The sequence below is a fragment of the Lissotriton vulgaris genome, chromosome 9, assembly GCF_964263255.1.
Source record: "Lissotriton vulgaris chromosome 9, aLisVul1.2, whole genome shotgun sequence".
NCBI lineage: Eukaryota > Metazoa > Chordata > Amphibia > Caudata > Salamandridae > Lissotriton > Lissotriton vulgaris.
This window is the reverse complement of record NC_141697.1, coordinates 1,174,871,889-1,174,883,916: the sequence shown is the minus strand read 5'-3', so window position 1 is coordinate 1,174,883,916 and position 12,028 is coordinate 1,174,871,889. Positions and strand designations below refer to the sequence as shown.

General features: G+C 52.9%; 1 pseudogene; it reads left to right on the top strand.

Moving 5' to 3' along the window:
- The first annotated feature begins 3,685 nt into the window (after window positions 1-3,685).
- On the top strand, window positions 3,686-11,543 carry LOC147692965 (large ribosomal subunit protein mL43 pseudogene; annotated as a pseudogene).
- The last annotated feature ends 485 nt before the right edge of the window (window positions 11,544-12,028 follow it).

Here is a 12,028-nt window from a genome sequence, read left to right as displayed (position 1 = left end):
CCAATGACAGAATGTATCAGAGTGTTCTAAACAACTAGAACGCTAACAGTCTTACTTATAAAGTGAGATTTAAAGTTAGGAATTAGTATAAAAAAAAACCTATAAAATTCACTGAAAAAACCATAGGTTAAATACCAGTTATAGTTAGGAATTAGCATTTAAAAAACCTATGAAATTCACTGAAAAAACGATAGGTTTCACACCAGTTATAGTTAGGAATTAGCATTTAAAAAACCAATTAAATTCACTAAAAAAAACATAGGTTTCACATCAGTTATAGTTAGCTGGAAATTTTACTGTCATAAAACCATTGAAATTCCACGTTATAGTTAGTTGGACTCACTATAACTTGCGCGTGTAATGCACTGCTGATGACGTCACATATTACATCACTCATGACATGGTCAGTGACATCACTCATGACATCAGTGATGACATCATCCTTGTGACAGAGTGACAGACCTCCTTTCACTGTAATGTAACCCATGAAAAACATATTGAAAAATATAAATTAAAACATTTTAAAAAATGGAGATACCCATACCAGTTACAACAACCAATTCAATAATTCCACCATCTATATATACATTTACACATTCATCAACAGTTCCATATAGTCACTCATACATATACTCACTCATCATATGTAGTGATACACCTATTCATCCTGTTACACACCGACAGTCATCAAAAAGTTACTCACACATATACTCACATATGCAAATAAACTAATAAACATCCATTTATTTGCATATACAAGTATACACACACTACAACCTTACTTCTAAGGAAACTTACACATACTTACTCTCTTAAACAATCACTTATAGAAACACATACTTATTTAAACAGGAACTCTTACAATCTCTCACTTTCTCATATACTCACTTATATACATCAATACTCACATATACTAGATAAAAACATATCTTGTTACTGATAAAGACAATAGTGAGATAGTCATTCACTCACAAACACACACATATACACACTCATCCACCCATACAGTCCTGCACATATGCTGTCTTCTAAACACATACAAACAGTGAGTTAGTCACCAACCCATGCAGCCACTTATACACAAAGTGAAACCCAGATACATATATTACAATATTTAAAAGTTACTTGCTAATATATGTATTCACTAAAATACACTTAATAAGGCAGTTAACCAATCAATTCTTTTTTAAAAAAACATCCATTTACACACTTATTTAACCATTTATTCTTCCATCGTCCTTTACAAATACATATATAAAAAAAAAATATTTTTCAGAAAGACACACATTCACTGGATGGTGTCATCAGTGATGTCATGAGTGATGTCACTGACCATGTCATGAGTGATGTAATATGTGATGTCATCAGCAGTGCATTACACGCGCAAGTTATAGTGAGTCCCCCTAACTATAACGTGGAATTTCAATGGTTTTATGACAGTAAAATTTCCAGCTAACTATAACTGATGTGAAACCTATGGTTTTTTTAGTGAATTTAATAGGTTTTTTAAATGCTAATTCCTAACTATAACTGGTGTGAAACCTATGGTTTTTTCAGTGAATATATATATATATATATATATATATATATATATATATAGACACACATATATATAGACACATATATATCTATACATATCAATCTATCTAAATAACTCCAAAGTCGCTCCTTCCGATCACTGGGGACCCGAGAGAGGTTGCGCACACCCTGGTGGAGCACGCCGGTAAATAGTCCAAAATACCACCGCAATATTGTGCGCTCTCAGTGCTATTGACTCCAAAAACAAGAATCCACAGGTTTCAAGGGTGTTTGTTTATTCACTACGCGTTCCGGCTTACAGGGGAAGCCTTGTTCACGTGAATATCAGTGCACAAACTGAAAGTTAATAAAGCATTGTTGAACACCGTGTGACACAACATGGAAAGAGGACAACTGAAAAACAAAATGCACAGCCCTGTGACAAACATATTGTAGTGAATAATACTCTCACATGATCTAATGACAATCAAAATTAATAGAACTCCGAATCACAATTGATAGGCATTGCTGTGTACATATGACTATAAATGTGTAAACAGTACATTATCCTAGACCAACACGTTATACACAGGCAGCAGAAAAGTTCCTCAATAGCCGCGATCACATGTGCACGCCTCGGAGCTACTGACAAAACGCGTGGGTGTGCAGACAGGGTTCGATAATCGTATCCGTTCCAGTGCACAGTTCAAAGTGTATCAAATAGGGAATTACTGTGAATGCCAGGCGACCGGTGAAATAATAAATTCCTGACTGGTGGATAATTAAGCGAGCATTACTGTTTACATAAGAATAAAATGTGTAAAATGTACATCATCACAGACCAACACGTAATGCACAGGCAGCAGAAATGTTCCATGTGATCGGCTCAATAGCAGCGGTAATGTGTGCACGTGCTCAGTGCTTCTGTGAGCAGTTCAGAGTGTAAATACCAGGCAACCGATGAAAGAAAAATATTTCGGACTGGTTGATAATTGATCACCAGGTAACACCCGAGGGTCATGAAAGTCAATAGCGGGCAAGTGCCCATGACATTCTCAGTAGAGAGTTCAAATAAGGCTGCTTCCCGCTATTGACTTTCATGACCCTCGGGTGTTACCTGGTGATCATTTGCTCCACCCTGTGCATAACACTTGCCGCAACCTTCAGCGCCAGTTTGTTATTTAACATTTCCATATTACAGTCAAGGGTGGTTAGAGATGCTAAGAAAGGGGTACAGGGTAAGACACTTGACTGCACTCTATTCTCTATATCAGGTTTCTCCAACCGGTCGATCGCGAGCTACCGGTAGCTCGCCGACCCCCTGGGAGTAGCTTGCGATGCTTCCTAATTACCAGTAGCGGTCGGCAGTAGGTGTTTCTATAGGGCGGTGACGTGGGCAGGAGGAGGGGCAGGGTGGGAGAAATAATGTATGGATTACGGAGTTTTACAGGTAAGTAAACATTTAAATACATAAAACGAATTTCGTTGCGCGCACTGCATCACATTTGGTGATGCAGTGCGCGCAACGAAATTCGTTTTAATGTATTTAAATGTTTACTTACCTGTAAAACTCCGTAATCCATACATTATTTCCCCCCACCCTGCCCCTCCTCCTGCCCACGTCACCGCCCTATAGAAACACCTACTGCCAACCGCTACTGCTAATTACAGAGACGTCATTTAAGCATTTTATTTTGTATCCCTTTGTTGTCTTTGTCTGCTATCAGCCCTTGCCCGCCCTCACACAAACCAGCTGTTCTGATTTGCTGAAACAAGCTTAGCTGGGGAGGGTCGGGCCAAAGAACGTGACGTTCTTCCTGAAGTCACGCGCCACCTGCCTTTCCAGGCAGGCACCGTGCTTCATAATTGCCGTCGGATCCTCATGGGAATCTGCGCAGGACTGGTAAGTGTGCCCCTGGATTAATAGCAGCATAGTTCTTGAAACCGGCTAAGTGTATTGTAACTAAGGCCTTTGATTTTAACATCAGCTGCCACTGTGCTTTACATCGGACTTCAGTAACTAAGCGCAGTGGCAGCCGATATTAAAATCCAAGGTCTTTGCGGGCACTGAGCTACTGCCACGGTCACAGCCGATGTGAAAATCGAAAGTCCTACCGAGTGTGTTTGCTCTTCCACTGACAGTGCTGTGCGGATCCCAGCCTGCAGCATGACCTCCCGTGGAACCCCCAGCAGGTTCCTGCAGAGCGTGCTGCAGAACGGAGTAGGACTGTACGTATGCAAGGGGGATTTGGGGGGCAGCCGAGCCTCGAGGTCTGCCCCCCGGGCAGGTTTGGGAGGGGGAAGGGGTTTCATGGGCGCGGCCATTTTGCCGCCGGATGGGCTGCCTGGGAGAGCCCAAAGGCAGCCCAAATCCTACTGAATAAGCCCAATTAACGGCTTCTTATCGGGTCCCCGCTTCCGCCCAGCCACCATTTTAGGTATTGTGACCTGGTGGCTGGGTGTGTAGTTCTGTAGCTTGTCGTGTGAGGTGATTTAGCTGTTAGCTTGTCGGTTATTGTAGGTGGTGCTAGGATGTCGGGAGCTGAGGATATTCGTGTACTCGAGGCCATCCGCCTGCTGAGTGAAGCAGGGCGGATGGACCTCTTGGTGGGGCCGCGGGAGGCGCGGCCGGTGCGGCAGGCGTCGTTCGGGGTGGCAGCGGCCGTTCTGGCCTGCTCGCCACCGAGGAAATCTCAAAAATTGCAGGTGAGTCTTCGGGGCCGCGCCGATGTCAGGAGCGCGGCCCCGGATGACGGAGGGTCGCGTGCGAGGCGCGTTGCCAGGGGCGCCTCGCCGCGTTTCCAAGGGGCGGAAGGGGGCGGGGAAGCGGGCGGGCGGCGGGATATTGATGCCGAGCGGGCGCGCGTGGAGTCGCGCGGCCGCCCGGGTGTTGGCGGGGGAGCTGTGAGGCGGAGCGGGCCCTCAGTAGAGAGCGGGAGGCGCGAGGGGGGGGCGGGGGACAAGGACGAAGGAGCGGGGGCGGGGCGGGAGGGGAGGGGGGAAAGGCAAGGACGGGGACGATGCTTAGGGGAAGACCAGGCCATGAGGAGGCGCTTGGAGAGCCCCTCGCCGGCCCGGCTGGGGGCGGGGGAGAGGGGTAGAAGCGAGGCTAAGAGAGGAGGGAAAGGGGGAGGGGCGTGGGCCGCAGGCAAGGGGGGGGCCAGGTGGGGACGGCTGTGGGGGGACTGGGGAGTGACCAAGGGCATAGGGGGGGGGTCCCCGATTCTTTTGGAGTCAGAGGAGAGCGAAAGGGAGTGGGAGGGGCTAGATGTGTTTTCGTCATGGGAGGAAGGGATCAGGGAGGCCCGCATGGCGGCGGAAAGGAGGGAGACGGTGGTGGAGGAGGCAGGGCCTTCAAGGCAGGCAGAGGTGGTTTATGGGCGGGTTGGCAGCGGGGAGCGGGCGGGGGAAGAAGCCGCGGGCGACGCGGGGGCAGGTGTAGGGGGGCTCTGTTGGAGCGAAGACGAGGAGGAGGGGGGGCAGGGGAGAGCTGGGGGAAGTGGCGCTGGGCAGACGAGGCGGAGCAGTGGCAGGGGACCAGCACACCAGCAATACCTTTTTTATTACAGGGAGGTAGTCGGCGCGGGGAACCAGACTTGGCACGGCTTGGGGCGGCCCAGCGACGCCAAGGAGAAGGGAAGGCGGAGCCTCCGGCGGCGAGCCTGGAGACCACGCGGGATCGCGGCGCGACTGGCTCAAGAAGGCCCCAGGCGGGCTCGCCGGTCCCAGCACCCACAGGGCCCAAGCGGCTTGGGGAACAGCAGCATACCTGGAGCAACGCCAAAGAGGACTATTTTACTTTGTGCGAGGGCAGAGGCGAAGAGAGGGCCTCTGGCAGGTTTAGGTCGGCGCCGCCGGTGGCGCGCCGGAAATATAGATGGGGTGGTGTGGAGTTGGTGGAAGGAGAGGATAGTGCAGAGGAAGGTGAAGTGAGAGGGGGGCCGGGCGGACGGGGGCCCGGTAATGGTGTTGGTTCTTTGTTACAGGTGTCACGGGGCCTGGGTGCTGCGGCGGCCCGGACACAGTCGAGAGGTAGATCGGTGGACAGGAGAGTCGAGGAGCGACGAGGGGATACGTTGCTTGCAGGTAAAAGCGGGATGGCGCCGCGGATGGTGTCGGTGGGGGTGAGGGGAGAAGGGGAGGTGGGGGCGGGTGGTAGATTATGCAAAGGGAGGTATGTGGCGGACCGGGGTGTGGGGACGGATGTGGCTGCGCTGGGGGGTTTGGGCGGGGACACTTCGGGGTTGCCGGAGGGGAAGGTGGAGAAACCGGATGTAGGGGGCAAAGCAGACAGCGCGGCAGCGGACAGCGCAGCAGCGGACAGCGCAGCAGCGGGCGGCGCGCCAGCAGCAGGGGAGGGCGCGAAAAAACCTGACAGCAAAGAGTTAAAGTTTAAACGACTTCCGTATATGGGGGTCACGAAGCCGCTAGGGGCGCATTTGATGGCAGTTACTAAAGAAAAGATATGGAAGGGAGAGTATGTGGAAATGTTAAAGCTCTTACATAGGGAGGTGCGGTCGAAGGAAGGGTCAAAAGAGGAGGAGTACGAGCTACAGAAGCGCCCGAGGGTGCCGCTTACAATCGAAAACTGGACGGCGGCATTTCTGATTTTCGCGAGTGTGTATTGCGAGAAATTCCCAGAGAGGTCGGTGTCCCTGTTTAAGTACATGGACGTTATCAGGAAGGCTCAGATTACTGGGGGGGGGTATGCGTGGGCGCAGTACGACGAGGAGTTCAGGGCGAGAATGGCGTGGGACACGGAGGCACAGTGGGGCGAACTGGATTCCGATTTGTGGCAGCACACGATGGGTCTGGCGGGATCGGGCAAAACTATCTTCACCGCCAGCGGGCTCCCTATCATATATCAGCCCTTTCAAGGGCGCCCCACCCGTGGAGGGGTGGGGGTGGGAGCCAAGAGCCAGCCCGGGACCGCGGGGCCCTGCTGGGATTTTAATAGAGGGGCGTGTGCCAGGGAGCACTGCCGTTTTCGACACGAATGCTCAGCGTGCGGGAGGTATGGGCACCCGGCGACGCGATGCTGGGGCCCGACCGGGCAGCAGTATGGAGGCGCACACACGGCGGCGGGAGCAACACGGCCCGGGGGTGGGCAGCAGTCTGGGGGCGGTCGGGGTGGAAAAGGGCCTGGGCCGAAGGGCTCATACGCCGGTTAGAGTGGATAAGTTGACGGCAGCCCTACGCAATTACCCAGACGCGGGGGCTGCGGAACGTCTACGGAGCGGGTTTCGAGACGGTTTTCGGCTGGGTTACGAGGGTCCGCGGGTGCGTTGGTGGGCGGACAATTTGAGGTCAGCGAGGGAGCACCCGGAAGTGATACAGGCTAAACTAGACAAGGAAGTCCAAGAGGGGCGCATGGCGGGGCCTTTTGAGGACTGACCAATGACGGACTTGATAGTGTCCCCTATAGGTGTGGTGCCCAAGAAAGAGGCAGGACAGTTCCGGCTCATACAACATTTGTCGTGGCCAGACGGAGGGTCTGTTAATGATTTTATCAGCGAGAGCGAGGCCACAGTGGTGTACTCCTCGGTGGAGGCGGCAATGGCTTTGGTGGTGAAGGAGGGTAGAGGCGCAGTGATGGCAAAATGTGACATCAAGTCGGCTTTCCGGCTACTGCCTGTTCACCCAGACGACTGGGGCCTACTGGGGATCCAGTTTCACGGCCGCTGGTATGTGGACAAGGCGTTACCGATGGGCTGCTCGATGTCCTGCGCGCTCTTTGAATGTTTCAGCACGTTCCTGCAGTGGTTCTTTACGGAATGCACGGGTCACCAAGGAGTCACGCACTACCTGGATGACTTTTTCTTGGTCGGGGCGCCGGACTCCACGAACTGCCAGGTAGCTCTGGACAGGTTTCAGGAGATCATGGTGGACCTAGGGGTGCCGTTGGCACCGGAGAAGACAGTGGGGCCAGGCACGGCGCTGTCCTTCTTGGGCATTGAGATAGACTCACAAAGGATGGAGGCACGGCTGCCGGCGGACAAGAAGCAACAGATGCTGGGGCTGCTGCAGATGATGGTGGCCAGGAATAAGGTGACGGTGTTGGATGTCCAAGTGCTGCTGGGGCACCTCAACTTCGCGTGCAGGGTGGTGCGGGTCGGTAGGACGTTTTGCAGGCGCCTCGGCCGGGCTTTGGCGGGGAGGAGGCCTCCACATCATCGCGTGCGCGTGTCGGCGGGGGTGCGGGAGGATTTGCGGATGTGGCGTTTTTTCCTGCACCAGTTCAACGGAGTGCCCTTACAGCGGGACGTGGACTTGGTGTGGGATGTGCAGATCTTCTCGGACGCTGCGGGTAGCGAAGGTTTCGGGCTCTACTGGAACGGGAAGTGGTGCGCAGAGAGGTGGCCCCCGGAGTGGTCGGGAGGCGGGAGGAGCATTGCGTTTCTGGAGCTCTTCCCTTTGATTGTGGCGATCTGGCTGTGGGGAGAAGTGCTGGCGCATCGGCGAGTGACGTTCAATGTGGACAATATGGCGGTGGTGCAGGTGGTAAATCGCCAGTCCGCCAGGGATGAGCAAGTGCTGAAGCTGCTGCGGGTGTTTGTGCTGGGCTGTTTGCGGCATGATATTGCTTTTCGCGCGGTACATGTCCCAGGAGTTGACAATGACATTGCGGACGCTCTATCTCGTTCGCAGTGGGGGAGATTCCGTGGGTTAGCCAAGGACGCGGAACGGGACCCGACTCCGCTGCCGGCGCAGATGTGGGACATAGGCAACACCAGATGTTGCAGCTGGTTCTAGGATCCTTGGCAGAGTCAACCAGAACAGCGTATGTGGCAGCCTGGGGGGAGTTTGTAGTGAATGGGGCGCAGTGGCGGCCGCCCGGCAGGGACAGGCAGGAAGAGGTGGTGCAATATTTGCTGGAACTGATTGGAAGGGGGTTGTCGAGAGTGACGATAGCGGGTAAGCTGGCAGGGATCGGTTTCATGGGTAAGCTACTGTGGGGATACGCCCCGTCCGCAGGTGAATTGGGGTCCAGGATGTTGGAAGGTTGGGCGCGGGAATGCGGGCGGGGGGGGGAAGTGCGGCGGCCGGTGTCAGTGGAAATGTTAGGCAGAGTGGTGCTGATGCTGCCGCGTGTGTGCAAGGATGACAGGGAGGCATGCTTGTTTGGGACACTAATGGTGTGGATGTTTGCGGGGGCCTTCCGGGTGTCGGAGCTTTTGGGCTCCAAGGCTGAGCGGGGCGTGGATTGGGCTGAGGTCCGAGTGTCGCAGTCAGAAGTGCGATTGTGGTTACGAAAGTCCAAAACGGACCAGAGGAGTGTGGAGGCCTGGGTGACCATGGAGAAAAGGGGGGAGGGCGGTGAGTGCCCGGTGCTTTGGGGCAGGAGATGGATGGCGGCGGGGGATGCGAATGGTCTGGTGTTTCGGCACGCGAATGGGAAGGGGGCGACGGGGCGTCAGCTGTTGGGAGTATTGCGGAAGGCATTGGCGAGATTGGGAGTGGATGGGCGAAAATTTGGCACGCATTCTTTTCGAATTGGGGCGGCATCCGAGGCGCACCGTCAGGGACAGGGGAGGGGGGCCATCATGCGCTTGGGTAGGTGGACGTCAGATTGTTATCAACGCTACGTGCGCGGAGCTGACCCGGCGCGTGCGCGCGTTTTGGCATTGGGGGGACAGTGTTGATTGACATATGTTTCTCATTCCAGGTTCGGTGGCGGGGCCCTCGTCCCGAGAGATGTTGATCTGGATTGTGGGTCACTCGTTTGTGAAGAGGGCGAAGCTGCAAGCGCAAGACAGGTATTTTGGGGATGGTTTGGGGTTCAATCCTGATTTGTTCAAGGTGTTTTGGTCAGGGAGGGGGGGGATGAGATCGAAAGAGTTGGTTACCACCCTGAATGGTTTAGTGTGCGGGGGGCGGTGCCCCGACGTGTTGGTCCTCCATTTGGGGGAGAACGATTTGGTGCGGGAGACAGGTTTGGTGCTGATGAGGGCGATGCGGCGGGATCTGGCAGAGCTGCGCAGGTGTTGGTCGGGGTGTACGGTGGTGTGGACCGAGTTGGTCCCGCGCAGAGTGTGGCGAGGAGCGGTGAAGCCGCAGGCGGTGGATAAGGCGAGGCGGAAGGTCAACGTGGAGATGGTTCGTTTTTGTCGTCATGTGGGTTTCACGCGCATATGGCACAGAGACATTAAATATGATGCGCCGGAGATGTTTAGAGGTGATGGAGTACATTTGTCCCGGATGGGAATGGATCTATACCTGTTGGAGCTTCGGGAGGTGTTGGCGAAGTTGTTGGGGGTACGACGGGAGTAAGGTGTTGGTGACGGACAGCGAAGTGAAGGGGCGGGGGTGGGGGGGCAGGGAAAGGGGGGATGAGGTGTAACCACCTACCCCACTTTCCCTGGGTGGCGGAGTTTGGGTTGATGTTGGCCAAGTTTGGCTGGAGTTCGGGTCTTTATATTGATGTTTGGGGATTTGGGGAGCGGGAGCGGGGAAAGGGAAAACAGTTGTGGAGTTACATTAGAGGGGTTAGTTACAGTTGCAATAAGGCAGATAGGTCTGCAGGTTTTACAAGGTTTGGAGTTAAGATGTAGGGGAGAAAATGATACATGACGATGTTATGGAATTTGTATATCTGGATATGCAGGGTGGGGGGATTGTATCATGTGGGGATCGTAGGGGTGGAGGGAGACACAAACCTAAGGGGTCAGGTAACTAGATGTCTAGAGAGGTTTAGTTTTGTGAGGCGGTTGCCAGGGGGTTAATACATGTGATGTGCACCTGTTTCAAATAAAGCGGCCTTTTACACACAAAATGGTAGTCGGTCTTGATTGCCCCCTTCATCCCTCCCGAGGGGGATTTGGGGGGCAGCCGAGCCTCGAGGTCTGCCTCCCGGGCAGGTTTGGGAGGGGGAAGGGGTTTCATGGGCGCGGCCATTTTGCCGCCGGATGGGCTGCCTGGGAGAGCCCAAAGGCAACCCAAATCCTACTGAATAAGCCCAATTAACGGCTTCTTATCGGGTCCCCGCTTCCGCCCAGCCACCATTTTAGGTATTGTAACCTGGTGGCTGGGTGTGTAGTTCTGTAGCTTGTCCCACCCGCCCACCCTTAAGTGAGGGTTTTGGGGGGGTTGGAGTTTGGCGGCGGTTAATAGCGGGTAGGCGGCATGTGTTTGGGACAGGTGCACAGGGAAAAATCTTGCTGTATGGTTTTGTCGCTTGGAGCAGGTGCAGGCGGAGTTTGGGTTGATGTTGGCCAAGTTTGGCTGGAGTTCGGGTCTTTATATTGATGTTTGGGGATTTGGGGAGCGGGAGCGGGGAAAGGGAAAACAGTTGTGGAGTTACATTAGAGGGGTTAGTTACAGTTGCAATAAGGCAGATAGGTCTGCAGGTTTTACAAGGTTTGGAGTTAAGATGTAGGGGAGAAAATGATACATGACGATGTTATGGAATTTGTATATCTGGATATGCAGGGTGGGGGGATTGTATCATGTGGGGATCGTAGGGGTGGAGGGAGACACAAACCTAAGGGGTCAGGTAACTAGATGTCTAGAGAGGTTTAGTTTTGTGAGGCGGTTGCCAGGGGGTTAATACATGTGATGTGCACCTGTTTCAAATAAAGCGGCCTTTTACACACAAAATGGTAGTCGGTCTTGATTGCCCCCTTCATCCCTCCCAAGCTCAGGAGGCTCACCCTGGTTTTCAGCAAGGACGCACAGAATTCAAGAGGTGCCAGAGAGTTTGTAGAAGAAAACGTTGTAGATTTTGCCAAACGGAATCCTGGTATTGTGATGTATGTTACTCCCCAGAAATGCGCCATCCTAAGCTCATAGCAGAAAATTTGAACGAAGCAGTGAAGGAAGAGCTGGTAACTAGCAAATCTGCTGATGAAATTGTACAACTTGTTCAGAAAATGGCTAATCAGTCTGGACTGGACATTATCCGCATACGCAAAATGTACCACACGGACAGCCCCAGCATCCAGGGGCAGTTGCACCCCTTCATCAACAAGCCTACCCTTCTGAATGTCAAAGTTTTTGACTCGGTTAACCAAACACTAAACAAATAAAGTTAAGGAAAAGGACTTGATAAAAAAAAAAGAAAGTCCTTGCCTGCACTGCGCTGTATCAGGCGGGCAACTAGAGCCACATTTCAGGGGTGGCTGAAAATATTTCGGAGGGGGGGGGGCTAATTCTTCCAACCACGGACAAAGTGGCTGTGAGAAGGGGTGACCACACAACAAAAGCCTCATTTACAACTAAATGGTCTTTTAAAGACCTGTTAAATACTCGGGTGCGGCTGCAATTACATGCTCGCTAGCCCGCGAAGCTGGTCAGCCCAGGCTGACACGCACGACGGGGGGGGGGGGGACGGGGGGGGGGGGGGCTGAAGCCCCGTGAGCCCAATGGGTGTTGCGCGCCTGTGCTATATTATATATTCTTTCAGTGTTAAAGCGCAGTGGCAGCCGATGTTGAAATCAAAGCGCTTTTCATGTACTGACCTGATCCTTCCAAAACAGGCCCATCACTTTGTGCCAAGGCAGCTCTGCTTGTG